Below are 15,573 nucleotides of genomic sequence, written 5' to 3' on the forward strand. Positions count from 1 at the left end.
AGATGTTTGATTGTGATCCATCGACCACCTCGAATGAGTGTGTTCGCACGTTCCAGGAGTGACAGCCGTGTGGGATCGGCAGCACGCGGGAAGTTGGACAGGTTTATGCCACCTTTGCATGACAGACGCCTCGCCCACATACTCATAGTACTTTTGTTCACGGCCAGGTCTCCATATACATTCTGCAAGCCCTTATGAATGTCTGCAATGCTCTGGTTTTCCACCAAAAGACACTCTCAGCTTGGAAGACATCTTCTTTGCCGACGCCATTTTGAAAGCTTCGTTTAGCGCCGCCACCTATCGCAACTTTATAACACTGCAGGGGATCAAGCGAGATAATCCACAAACTTTCATGTCATTACTATTTTTTTTTTTGTGTGTGTTCATATTTTACGCATTTGTTCCTCGGAAAAGGGAACTATAGTATCAAGTTGAATGTAAATATGAGTAGCATAAAACTAGGAGACACTACCTGTTACACATCGATAACGACGTGCAACTCTACCATTTTATCTTGAAATGCGAGTAGTGATTTGTTTGGCATACGCTCTTGGTTATTTCAAAAGGATTTCTTTCCTGCTTTGGTATCAAACTGGCCCACTATAATGTGTTGCATTCTTTTCCAATTATTTTTGTTATAATTATATGCTCAACATGATTTATGAAAATATTTGCTAAAGCTACCAGAATTGAAGAACTCATTGGTAAATGCATCCTCTTCTAAACGAAACTCATTGCTGAATTGGAAGTAGTTTTGTTCTATTATAGGCTCCAATAACCCTAGTTTTTAATTAAAATCTTCTAATAGAATAAAACCACTTCCATTTCAACAATGAATTTTATTTATTAGAGAATGGATTAACATTGGTTCCTCAGTTTGAGAAACATTAGCAAATATTTTTATAAATCATGCTGATAAGATTATTTTTACGGAAGTAGTGACGAAAGAATAGATCACTTATATTGGGTCAGATTCATAGATGACATCCTCAAAAATAATAGATGAACCAAAAAAAAAAAATATTCGTCAAGAACAAGATACATAAAGAGATTAAATTCACAATGACAGACCAATCCAATAAACAAATTAAATTTAGATGCAGTTATTAAGAAATAAAAACAAGTACATACTTGAAATTAACAGTTAACCCACAACATTTGCTACAATCATGAACGAAACACTGAACAATTCAAACTCACAAAAATACATAGCACTTTGACAAATGTTCCTCAGACCCAACACACTATCACTCAATAAAGAAAACTATCAAAATGAAATACACATCATAATGTAAGTAGCCATAAACAGTGGGTACAGTAGTAACATTGCCATCAAGGTAAACAACAAAAGTAAAAAGCAAACAATAACAGTAAACACAAAGCCAGAGACAAAACAATCAAATAAAAACAAAACAAAAATACAGAAAAATCAGAACGAGACAAGAGAAAATACAATACATGCCACCGTAATATGCAAACAAACTCACACAAAAAAGCCATAAAAATTTTCAAGGAACGAGGCGTAATCATAATATGCAGATGAGTCCGTTCTCTTCAGAAATACCTTCCAAAACCAAAACAAAAAAAAAAAGGCATACATATACACTTACTCCAGAAGTCAGGTTTGAATATATTAAAATGTAATGCATGTTGTAACCTTCCCACAATAATTTAAAATCATTAATATAAATAAATATCGTCATTCAGTGTAACCTGCCCACAAAATTCTTTCTGATTTGTAACCTCCCCACAAAATTTCTTTTCACATTAACCTCCACACAAAATATTTCTGCTTTAATCGAAGCTCAAAATTCATTCATATTTAGCGTAACCTCAAAACAAAAAATATTAACATAAATAATATTCACGTTTAGTGTAACCTCAAAACAGAAAAATTCCTAAACCTCTCAACAATAAAATTATAATTACGTCGTTCACATTCAGTGTAACGTCCCAATAAAAAAAAAATTCAGTAACCTGGTAATAATACAATGTAACTAGCCTCTCAATTAAACTGTCGCTCACTTATGACTTTCACTGTGAATTTAACCTGGTAAATTTTGGACGACAGCAGTGCTGCGTCATGGCCCTGAAAGATCATTCTGAATAAAAAAAGGAAAAATTCTTACCTCAATGAAGTCGCCGGATATATCTGCTCTTACAATAAATTTTTCCGGCACAGCTCTGTGCAATGCTGGCCGATATATCTCTCATTTATGAAAGGAAGCAACTGATTTCTTTTTTCTTTTGCAACAATCGGGATGATCATGGATGGGAGAAATTAGTAAATTCTTTAAATTGAAATGAATGGTTGTTAAAAGTTACTTTCTATGAGGAAGATTATTATTACGAGATTTTTAAAACATTTCCATGCGACTTGAGATAACATTAGTACATATGCGCGAGGCTGCTTTTTACCTTATACAATAATACCCAGGCTCCAGCATCGCTGCACCACGACCGGGCCAGCCAACACGATACACCATACCAGACCAGAGCAGACTCCAGACTAGCAACAACTTATTGCTACAGCTACACAGTTCCTACTGCAGTCAACACTGCTCTCTAGTCAGAGACCTTGCATATCGCAGGCAGCGCATGAGCAATACATCGAAATTACATCTGCTCGGACCTCTTACATAACCCTCCACTGGGGGGGGGGGGCAAAAATTTGGCAGCGATGGTGAGTCAATTGGACTTGCCATGAGCAACAAATTTTTCTAAAATCTACTTAATTAAGTAAGTTTACAGTCACAGAGTATATATATATATATATATATATATATATATATATATATATATATATATATATATATATATGCAATGAGTACAAAACACATTAATAAATGACATAAAGTGCACACGCACTGTATATATTTTTTACCATTTTACAGGAACTAGGATACGCAATGAGTACAAAACATATTAATAAATGACGTAAAGTGCACACGCACTGTATATATACATTTTTTTTACCATTTTATAAGAACTAGGAAAGGAAAGGGAAGGATTGCATCATGGTTGTAGCACAGTAGGTTGCACATAGCTGCACTGAAAGTCCATATCTTTCTACAGGAGCACAACACCAAGTGAGACAGTCTGAGGTTCTCTTCCCTGAAGTATTAATCAGTGTAGCCAAGACACTGAAATGTCGTATTAATATTCAATGTTATCATTTTGGTAGTACATTAGGTACACCAAACAGTGGGACCATACTAACATCTCCATCGTTCAAGGTGGTGGACAGCATGATGTGTCAACACCTCATTCTTGTAAGGTACACCAACGTAGAATTAGTGCAAAAACCAAATATAGTGCTCCATGATCATGAGGATAGACAGGACAAACGGATATTGCAGTAATTTCTGGTAATTAGGTCAGAAGGTGAAGGACATTAAGTCTTATGCTAGTCATCATAGAGAATTACACTATTCTATCAACCGATTTGAGTAATTGTTGGCACTCATTGCCTAGTTACTAAACATTTCTGTATTATGTATGGAGTATTACAGAACATTATTCATAAGTCATCTGATTACACTAAATATTGGCACTCCTTGGCCAGTTACAAACCATATTTATGCATTGTTCAGAAGTCATCATTCAAAACAAGAGTTAATTAATGACATAGCATTAACATAATTCATCTAGTTATAGTAATCATTGGCACTCATTGGCCAGTTACAAACCATTTTATGCATGATTCAGAAGTGATCATTCAAAGCAAGAGTTAATTAATGGCATACCATTTACATAATTCATCTAGTTATAGTAATCATTGGCTCTCATTGGCCAGTTACAAACCATTTTTATGCATTATTCAGAAGTCATCATTCAAAACAGGAGCTAATGAGTGTAGCATCAAGCTACTGGTATTCATATATAATAGCATGTAAGTGACATAAGACAAATTTAAAATATAAGAAACAGTGGCATTCATTGGCCAGTTACAAAGTATTCATACAGTTTTATAAAACATTATTCAGTATTACTCTGATCCTTTTACTCTTCATCACAGGGTATTCCATTTTCTTTTCTTTCGTTCATTCCGAAGGTCAAATTCCCATTTCATAGTAATCCACTGTGGTTTGTTTAATTTATTTCTTTTACACTTTATTGCTTTCTGAAAATGATGAATAAGAATTAATATCTTGCATTTAAATCATATACCCATTAAATAATAACTTGTTTCTAGTGATATAATTAAGCATACAGCGTAGCATGACAGAAAACGTATTATGTCAAAAACATAGAGAGTGTTCAGGTGCAAAAATGTACACACAGTCTCATAATGCAGTAGCCAAAAGTGAGGAATAGTCAAGATATTGAGATATCATAAGGAAAAATGTTAAAGTCAACTGGTGTTTGTTATATCTTAAAGATTTCGTAGTGCATACAAACAAAACAGGAAAACAATCATATATACACGAAAAATAGAAAATGTGAACGGTCTGATATATAACGACAAGAAAAGCGACCTGATAACCTTACCTTGCCGGGCACTTGCCAAGAAAAAATATGATAATCATCAGTAAGTAGTCACATACATAGAATTGCATAAGTGGTCATAAAATATGTAAGTTTATCTGGAAAAATGTGCACGGTCTGATGTGTAACGACAAGAAAAGCGACCTGCTAACCTTACCTTGCCGGGCACTTGCCAGGAAAATATACGATAATCATCAGTAAGTGTTCGTACAAATATCTGCAAATGGCATTACAGTGCGACAAATCATAAAGTATGTTCATTCAATAAAGGGTTTAATACTGGAGACATGGTGATTGCCTTTACTTTTTCTGGTTCTCAGAGTTTCGACGTGTAGTACATTGGGGTGAGGAATGCTGCGAATTCGATACGGACCTGCGTATAAAAGCTCAAATTTACTGCATCTACTCTTTCCTCTGTTGGATAAATAATGTGTGCGTACTAATATCTTCTGTCCAATGTGAAAGTCACGGCGTGTACAAACCTGTTTTTGCTGTCTTCTCCGGCGCTCTGCGGCACGTTTGATGTTGTTCAGCGCAATGTCAATTATTTCATGGTGTCGTAGTCGACGAGATGTAGGAAAGGATACTAATTTTTTTAATTTTATTAGGTGGTTCAACATTTTTCAATATAACAGTCGGAGATAGCATAGTAGATTCATTTGGTATGGAGTTAATTACATCCTGGAAAGACAGTATGTGTTTATCCCAATCAATATGTTTTTATAGCAGTATATTCTACATAGTTTACCAATTTCTTTCATTAGTCGTTCACAAGGGTTCGAAGAAGCGTGATACCTGGATATATAGATCGGAGAAATGTTTCTTCTTCGTAACATACGTGTCCATATAGCAGATCGAAACTGTGGTCCATTGTCGGTAATTACTTTCAATACATGCCCTAAATGAAATAGAAAATGTTTTACAAATGCTTTCGAAACAGATTTAGCAGTAGCTTTGCGTAACGGAGTGAAGGTAACAAATTTTGAAGTGAGTTCAACAGCGACAAAGATGTAGCAAAAACCTCTATTAGGTCTGGGAATCGGACCAAAAATGTCTACAGCGGCCATGTGTCTCAATTTAACAGGTAAAATGGGATGTAACGGGGGAATATGTGAAGTCGTGTCTGACTTAGCTTTCTGGCAGATTTTACATGACGCTAAAACTCGTCGTATACGTTTCTCCATGTTGGCAAAATAACAGTTCTGTCCCAGTATAAGAAAACATTTTCTGGTTCCATAATGTGCGTAACTTAAATGAGTATACCAAATTAATTTGTTAACCAGTTCGTCAGGAATGCATAGTAACCAGTTGTTGCTGTCAGGGTGAGAGCGGCGAAACAGAATGTTATTGCGTACAGTGTAATGGTGTCTGATGGTAACATTATTCTTGTCTTGCTAAAGCTGTTTAATTTCCTTCCACACGTTGTTTTTGCTCTGCTCTTGTGCTATATCTCGTAATGACGACGAAATGAAATTTTCAAATGCAACTTGTTGAATATACATGACGCTAAAATTTTCTTGGCAGAAGTTGGTTGCGATGTCTCGCTGATTGTTGCTGAGAGAACGGGATAGTGCGGCTGCTACAATATTTTGTGTACCGGGAATGTGAACAATTGTAAAATTAAATTCCTGTAAATAAAGTTTCCATCTGCTTAATCTGTCATGTGTAAATTTTGCGGAAAGTAAAAACTGTATAGCTCTATGATCTGTGTAAACGGTGGTATGTCTTCCCTAAGGAAAATGCCTGAATCTCGTAAATGCCCATACAACACATAATGTTTCAAGTTCTGTGACAGAATAATTGCGTTCAGCAGGTGACAGAATGCGACTCACAAAAGCGATGTTTTTAATTGCTGTAGAACCATCTTCTTCAATTTCCTGAAAAATGTGTACGCCTAAAGCGGTGTTAGAACTGTCGGTGGCAATGGAAAAATTTCTAGTAAGATCTGGATGTGATAAAAGTGGTGCATTCAACAAAGCTTGTTTCAGATTGACAAATTCAGAATGTGCTTGGCTATCCCAGGACCAAATAGTGTTTTTACCCTTCAATTGACATAATCTAGGGGTGTCTAAAGCAGAGTAATGAATAAATTTACGAAAAAAGTTAATTAAACCCAAAAAGCTGCGTAGTTGTTTCTTGGTCGTAGGTACAGTAATGTCACGTAAAGCTTGAAGTTTTTCCGTATCAGGCGCAATGCCTTCTGCTGAAATTACATGTCCAAGAAATTTTATAGAAGTTTTGCCAAAGTGTGATTTGCTAAGATTAACTGTGTGTCCTTGTGCACGAAAAGTTTGCAACAGTTGTTCAAGAATCAGATTGTGTTCAGACCAGTTAGCTTCTGCAATAAGAATGTCGTCTACATACGTTGTGATTCTGTCTTTTAATTCTGTCGGAAGTATAGTATTCAAACCGCGAATAAATGCTGCTGAAGAAATAGTTAAGTCGAACGGTAATTTACAAAATTGATAACAGTCACCAAAACAGAGAAAAGCTGTGTACTTTCTGCAGTTCGGATGGAGCTGAATTTGCCAAAATCCCGATTTCAAATCTAATGTGGAATACATAGCAGTACCATGAAATTTCTGTAGAAGTTCTTCTAGTGTCTGTGGGTGATCTGTTTCATTAATAATAATGTCATTGATGTGACCCGAATCAAGTACGAGGCGAAGTGAACCATCCTTTTTCTTAACAATATGGAGCGGGTTTATGTACGAACTAACTGCCGGTTCAATAATACCTTGGTCAAGCATATCTTGCAAATCTTTCTTAACTTGTTCTGTGTGAATATAAGGAATGGGATAATGTTTGGCTTTAAATGTGTCGTGCTGTTTAACTTGAAATTCATACATAAAACCGGACATAGTACCAGGGACGTTGTCAAAAACTGGAGCTTGCTGTAAAAGAATTTTGTGTAGTTGAGTACGTTCGACGTCTGTATTTGCACTGCCCTGTTTAATTTTATCAGAAATCGTCTGTATAACGTCACAGTCGGCTTCGTCTGGAGTATTATAGTTGTGTACGTACGTATCTGTGAACAATGTGGAATGACAGTCTATGTTACGTGATGCAGAAATGACCTCTGTACGATTAATTGTTTGTTCTTCTGCAGATAAAGAGTGCTGAAATTCTAAAGCCAGTTGTACATATTCATCCTTTAACATTAAATAGGAATTTTGAAAGTCAATAATTGCGTCGTGTTGTACTAGAAAATTCGTACCTAAAATAACGTCTGTTGTCAATAAGGGAACAATCCAAAAATTTGAGTGAAACGTATGACCTGCAATACAAAACGATAAGTGTGTCTGTAATTTTACATCTACTCCTTTACCAGATACTGCTCCTTTTACTTTAGTTTTGCCTAATGGTAATGTAGGATAGGTGTTCTCTTTGTTACATTCGTTGAAAGTTTCCTCATTTATAACTGACATAGGTGATCCAGAATCGATTACTGCCGAAAATTTGGATGATCCAATCTTTACTTCAATGACAGGGTGTGAAATGGTTTTTTGAATAACTGGTTTTTCCTGCAAAAGAGTGTCTCGGATGTCGTCCAAAGTAATAACATTTTCGTGAACAAGATTCTGTGTGTCAAAAGTATTGCTTGCGTTGCTGGAAGATGCAACCTGTACTGTATCTAGTCAAATTCTATCTGAAGTGCAATTATTTGCGGGAGGATGCTGTGGCATTTCGACTATTTGTACTGTTCTGTTATTTCGTCCTGACGCATTAGGTTCGGGATGATACTGACTGTCTGGTTCATTCATTATAATCTGTTGTTGCGGATGATTTTGCTGCTGGTAAGACCGACTGTTATTAAACGTACGCTGAAAATTGTGCTCATTACTTTTACGTCTCTCATGATAGTCATTTCTATACGGTGCATTGCGATATGAGTTGAAATTGTGTGTTTTCTGTACGTACTGATTTCCTTGTTGCTGTGCGTTACTATTTGGCGGAGCCGACGCTATACGTGTAGGCGGCGAAACATTAAAGCTTGGTTGACCTTGCACATTACATTGTTGGTTAGGTATGCTAACCGGTTGGTTTTGTTGCTGTTGTGGGGAAAAACCTCTATTGTTACCAAAATGTGTCTGCGATTGCTGAAATTTTGTACATACTCATGATTAAAATTTTGCCTGTTATTAAAATTACGCTGGTAGTTTTTGTCGCTTCGGGAGTGTCTAAAGAAAACTGTAACTTTCGGTAAAACTAGTCATATGAGGTTTTCATTATTTATTTCTAATCCTAGATAGATCGATAGTTGAAGAGCTGTTTTGATAGATATAAAGGATAGTAAAAGAGAAGGCAGCAGTGCAGAAAACTAAAGATGAAATAACACTACTACGGCTCGGGGCCCTGTGCACGCTACGGCACATGTTCATCGAAGCGTAATGAATCCCCTGAGGTCTATTACGCGCTCCAAATAAATGTTAGTTTCTGCGTTACAGGCAATGCCGGTGAAAATTCAAAAACAAATTGTTGTATCCAGTCCAATTCTATTTTCTGCGTTACAGGCGAAGCTGGTGAAAATACAAAAGCAAATTGTCGTATCCAGTCCAAAGGATGTATTTGTGTTCTCTCATTATTAAATACCTTCAATTTTCTCACGGATAGTAACTGTTTGTAATAAAAATTATTGTCTCTGAGTGTCTGAGTAGGTTCAGGATTGCATGAGACTCTATTTGTCTGTCTCTGTTCGGAATCTAACTCACGTACTCTCTGTAAATTACCTAAATTATACTGGCTGTGTGAGTCTGACAAATTTTCGGAAAGTGGCGTATGCTGTGATGTGTTAAAGGCTGAAATATTTTTCATCTCCGTCACTTTGTGCTGTAAAGATGACAATTTTCTACGTAATGTATTATTAGACGGACCTATCTCACTGATCGTCTGCTGTAAATTTTGGAATTAGGGTGTTTGATTAAACGAAACTGGTGACGTATCGTCTGATTTGGTGTCATTATTACTTTCGATAGCTTCAATACGACTGGCCAATTCATCATATTTTTCAGTCAGTGCTTTTACCTGATCATCGTTTTTAGTATCACAAGAATTAATTTGTTTTTGTACACTGCTGGCCACCGTAAATGCAACACCCTGAAGAAAGCATCCGAATCAAGTGAAATTTACACCATGAGTTTGCAGCGATGAGATATGCCACTGATTAGAATTTCAGCGCAGACGCACATCACGCGCGCCTGTGGCGCCACCTCATAGCGCCATTTAAGGCTTGGCGATTTCGAAGAGTGTACGTTCGGCACGTGTGTTTACCTTGTGGTTGTTTTATAAGACGATCAGTTATGCCTCGTAGACAACAGCGAACATCTTTTAATCAAGTATCCGAGTTCGACAGAGGAAGGAAGGTGGCTTACCGAGATTGTGGATTATCATACAGAGAAATCGCTAGTCGTGTTGGACGAAACCAAACAACTGTAATGCGGATATGTGACCGTTGGATGCAGGAGGGTACGACGGACTGACGTGGTCGATCGCATTCACCTCGGTGCACCACTGCACGTGCTGATAGGCAAATCGTGCGCATGGCAGTGACGGATCGCTCAGTGACATCCCGAACCATAGCACAGCACATTGCGTCTGTAACGCATCATCCAGTGTCTGCGCGTACCATTCGACGCCGTTTACAGCAGAGTGGTCTGTCCGCAAGACGTCCATTGCTTCGTCTACCATTGACGCAGAACCACAGACGTCTCCGTCGCCAATGGCGTGATGACAGACGGATGTGGACGGCAGAATGGAATGTCGTTGTCTTTACTGACGGGGCACGCTTCTGTCTGCAGCACCACGATGGTCGGATTCGAGTGTGGAGACACCGTGGAGAGAGGATGCTGGACAGATGCATTATGCACCGCCACACTGGTCTTGCACCGGGTATTATGGTATGGGGCGGTATTGGATATTACTCTCGCACGCCTCTAGTACGCATTGCCGGTACTTTAAATAGCCGGCGCTACATATCCGAGGTGCTGGAGCCAGTTGTCCTTCCTTACCTTCAGGGCTCGGCCACAGCCATATTTCAACAGGATAATGCGCGACCACACGCGGCACGCATTGTCCAAAGGTTCTTCGTCAATAACCAGATTGAATTGCTTCCCTGGCCGGCTCGCTCTCCGGATCTTTCGCCGATAGAAAACATGTGGTCCATGGTTGCTCAACGAGTGACCCAGATTACATCCCCAGCTGCCACACCAGATGATCTTTGGCAACGTGTGGAAGCTGCTTGGGCTGCTGTACCCCAGGAACACATCCAACGTCTCTTTGACTCAATGCCGAGACGTGTGGCAGCGGTGATCTCCAACAATGGCGGCTACTCTGGCTACTGATTCTGGCAGGAACCACATGTCACAGACGTCTGTAAACGTAATCATTTGATACTTGGTCAGCATGTTATCTACAAAATAAATTTTGTTGTGCTACCTCTTGTCTTTCTTGGTGTTGCATTTACGGTGGCCAGCAGTGTATTTTACGTGTGGTTTTGTTCAATTCTTTAACGTCTGCTTTGATGGCATCGGGATCCTGTATTAGTCACAACTTTTGAAGTTTGTTGGTCATTGTCTGAAAGTCTAATGTGTATGTATCTGTTTTTGTTTTAAGATCGGAGATTTCATCATGCAATTCGATGTTCAACTGTTTGATTTCGTCCGATACTGTAGCAATATTGTTGTCTACGTATGTTTTTGCTTTCGTAAACAATTTACGCTTATCTTCCTGTCTCTGTGCAGTAATTGTTTCCATGACTTGTTGCTTTACTTTATTCTGTTCCTGTATAAATTTACTGTAACGCTTTTCACTGTTTTGTAGGTGGTGATTAAAATGTTCGCCAATTTGACTGTTTTGTTGTTCAAATTTCGTATCTATTTTCGCATCCAGTGTGCGTGAAAGTTCTGATGACATTAATTTAAACTCGTCGCGTAACTGTGTTGCGTTTTCAGAACATTGTTTAGCGACTGCACTAATTTCGTCTTTAGGTAATTTAGCTGTGGCTGCATGTGTATTACTTAATTCTTGAGCCACAGATCTAATTTCTTCACTACTTTTCCTAGCACAAGCCTCAATTTCCACACGTAATTGTTCTTTAGTATCATGACATTGCGCGGCAATGGCTGTAATCTGTTCACTAAGTTATTTGTTATGTTCATTAAGTTGTTTGAAATTGTTATCTTGCTTATCATTCGACTGTTTGGAATTGCTGTCTAGTTTTTCATTAAGTTGTTTGAAATTTTCATTATTTTCATTAATTTGTTGTTTGAGATTTTCATTAAGTTGTAACATTAATGCTATAACTCGATCCATGCCAAAATTAGCTACTGTATTCTCTGTGCTGTGTGATGGTGTATCTGCATTTGTCGCGTTTTGTGTAATCATTTGGTCATTTTCTGATTCTTGAAATGTTCGCCAATTGGACGTGCACTGTTGGTCACTACCTCGGAATGAAATAAATATGACGTATTTTGACTACATTGTTCATCTTCGTGAGAAAAATATATCTGTTCACTATGCAAATTTTGCAAACCGGGTGTGTCAAACTGGGTAGCGTTCATTGTATTGGAACGTGCCGTGTCATCAGTTGTTAAATTTACTGTGGACATAATTGAATTTGTTTGCCCATCATTAGGATTTAACTCAATACTAGTGATCGGCAGGCACTGATTGTCTGTAATTAGGGGATTATCATTATTACACTGAGTGTCGTAAGTCTTATCGGTCAAATTATTCGAGTCGGCTATTTCACTCATTGTACATCGCGATGTACTGTTAACAGTTTTTCGCGGCATTTTCACTAATCAAAATTAAGCACAAAATGAAACAAAGACAAAGCAAAAATGGAACAAACACAATTACAACAAAGAACAATAAATTGCCGATGATCTGTGAAAGAAAGAGTGATAAATTAGTAAAAGCGTTGCGCCAGATGCAAACTACATTTAAGTAAATAAGAGCAGATATATGACTACTTCTCAAAAATTCACAAAGAAAATACGATCCTGGCCGGTTGTCGCCAAGTGTAGCCTCCCCACAATAATTTAAAATCATTAATATAAATAAATATCGTCATTCAGTGTAACCTGCCACAAAATTCTTTCTGATTTGTAACCTCCCCACAAAATTTCTTTTCACATTAACCTCCACACAAAATTCTTTCTGATTTAATCGAAGCTCAAAATTCATTCACATTTAGCGTAACCTCAAAACAGAAAATATTAACGTAAATAGTATTCACGTTTAGTGTAAGCTCAAAACAGAAAAATTCCTAAACCTCTCAACAATAAAATTATAATTACGTCGTTCACATTCAGTGTAACGTCCCAATAAAAAAAATAAATTCAGTAACCTGGTAATAATACAATGTAACTAACATCACAATTAAACTGTCGCTCACTTATGACTTTTCAATAATTTACTGTGAATTTAACCTGGTAAATTTTGGACGACAGCAGTGCTGCGTCATGGCCCTGGAAGATCATTCTGAATAAAAAAAGGAAAAATTCTTACCGCAATGAAGTCGCCGGATATATCTGCTCTTAGATTAAATTTTTCCGGCACAGCTCTGTGCAATGCTGGCCGATATATCTCTCATTTATGAAAGGAAACAACTGATTTTTTTTTTCTTTTGCAACAATCGGGATGATCATGGATGGGAGAAATTAGTAAATTCTTTAAATTGAAATGAATGGTTGTTAAAAGTTACTTTCTATGAGGAAGATTATTATTACGAGATTTTTAAAACATTTACATGCGACTTGAGATAACATTAGTACATATGCGTGAGGCTGCTTTTTACCTTACACAATAATACTCGGACCTCTTACAATGTAATAGGAAGTACGTGGTTCGAAAATGTAGAGAGTGTTATATACGGTGAAAAGTGGATATGAGAGCCTGGAGATAGGGGCTATTCATCCGACATTTGCAGTATCACTCAGAGAACTTAAATCACAAACTAACCTCAAAGCTAAAAGAGATGAAAATATAATAAAGAATGGACGTCACCTTGACCAGTGTAAGAACATTGTTATATAGAATAAATCAAAGCACAAAAGTAAACTTGTCGAATGGAAGTGTACACGACAGACAATTCACCACTCACATTAATAGATAAAATAGTAAACAGTCAAGTAGATAAGCATTAGGCTAACGCCACGGAAACTGTTGCCCACTTTTCCTTGGTGGCTTCCAAGTAACCTCTAAACAAAATAATCCACTCCTCAACAGATGCATGCACACTCGTACACGCCCACAGACAAACAAACGTTCACACACATACACACACACGCTCACACAGAGAGAGAGAGAGAGAGAGAGAGAGAGAGAGAGAGAGAGAGCAAACTGAAAGCAACTTTGCTTAGATAGGCCACACTAATTAATACAAATAATCAAGGAGACGCCAAAGGAAAGAAGAGCTGAGACGAAAATCACTCAGAGTTCTTGCAAAAAAAGTCTACATTTCTTGGTAGATCAGCAATGGTGTTCCACAACAGTTACCTAACGAAATATGAAAACTAGAAGACAAAAATTAACGACGCGAAAATGTGCTAATGGTTTATTAGTGAAGTGAAAGCGCTATCTCTATGATCAGATGTAAAGAAACGCAGATTTCGATCGGACACACGATTAACTGTAAATAGTAATTTATTCATGTGAAAATAATGGCATGAAATGTATTCCAATCTAAATATAACAACCAGGCTGTGTTATTCGAGGCTAAATCAACTGAAGATGCCTTAGTGTGAAAGGTAAAACGCGTCTCGAACATAAATACGTAAATACCTACCGCAGGATGAAAAAGGCGTTTCAACTTATAAAACGAATATTTACATACTTGCTACGGAAAATGGGCAGACCAACAAACTTAGTAATTTGAAGCAGTTTTAAGTTGTAGTCAAAAGTGTTTGTTATGTTTCATCAGAATTAATGTAGGGTAAAAAGAAAAGTGTTTCACTCGGAAGCGATTGTGTATCGATCTACTGCCTTCAATTGATCTTTGACTGTTAAAGGACTGGGAACGCAATAGAATTATATCACAAGTTTCAAAGGAGTGAAGGGACACTAATATTCGTATCTTATATATTCTTCTACATTCATCCATACAGGTATCGATGGAAAAAGCAAAATTTGTAAACTTCGGCGGCCAATGGATGAATGTGTACCACTGCAGCGCACTTTCACCGCACAGCTGACAACGATAGTAAACAGGGGACATGTCGATATCAGAGCATAAAGTCTTTGCGAATTTCATTACATGTACTCAGCCTTGCAACCAGGTGCGTGGAAGATACAAGCAAATGTCAGCTCTGGAGAGAAGGCGTGTAGTTAGGCTCAAAGAAACCGGTTGGAATAATCGGAGAATCGCTTCACATTTGAATAAGAGCTATGCCACTAGTCAACGACTTTGGCAGGAATTGGTGAACCATGGCCTAACATAGGGTCAAGAAGGATTTTGTCGACCTAGAGAGACGATAGAACGTGAAGACCGAGCAATCGTCAGAGAGGCACTCAAGGCCGCGGATTCATCATTATCAGCAGTCAGATGCGCAAATCGTGTTTCAGCAATGACTAGGACGATTAATTGGCAGATCACCGAAGGGGGGGGGGGGGGGGCTGAGTTCAGGCCGTCACCATTGACTTCTGTACACCAACGTGCCCGTTTACAGGGGTGTCAGGCGCGTTCGTCCTCGAATCTCATGAACTGGCGTCGAATTGTCTTCAGTGAAAAGTCCCGCTTCGAACTGAGCCTCGACGACCAGCGAAGACGTGTCTGGAGATGCCCCAGACAGCAGTGGGATACCGGCCCCACTGTCGCCCGCAATACGGCCTGACAAACAGGAGTGACGGTCTAGGGAGCCTTTTAATTTCGTAGCAGCGGCACCACTACAACACAGCGACACGTCAATGATATTCTACGCCCCGTTTTTCGCCCTTCATTGTATGCCATTCCGGGCTCACATTTCAGCAAGGTAATCCCCCTGCATACGGCGGGAGTTTGTACTGCTTGCCTTCGTGCTTGCCAAGCTCTAACTCGGCCAGCTACGTCGCTGGACCTCTCCTCAAGTGAGACCGTTGGGAGCA

The 15,573-nt window shown here is 38.2% G+C and overlaps 1 protein-coding gene across 1 annotated transcript in view; it reads left to right on the forward strand.

The window, feature by feature from the left end:
* Nucleotides 1-15,573, forward strand: part of LOC126251773 (zinc carboxypeptidase-like) — a 173,587-nt gene that overhangs the window by 12,218 nt on the left and 145,796 nt on the right. The gene's annotated exons all lie outside the window — the stretch shown is intronic.

Source organism: Schistocerca nitens, chromosome 4, assembly GCF_023898315.1.
Source record: "Schistocerca nitens isolate TAMUIC-IGC-003100 chromosome 4, iqSchNite1.1, whole genome shotgun sequence".
NCBI classification, from domain to species: Eukaryota; Metazoa; Arthropoda; class Insecta; order Orthoptera; family Acrididae; genus Schistocerca; species Schistocerca nitens.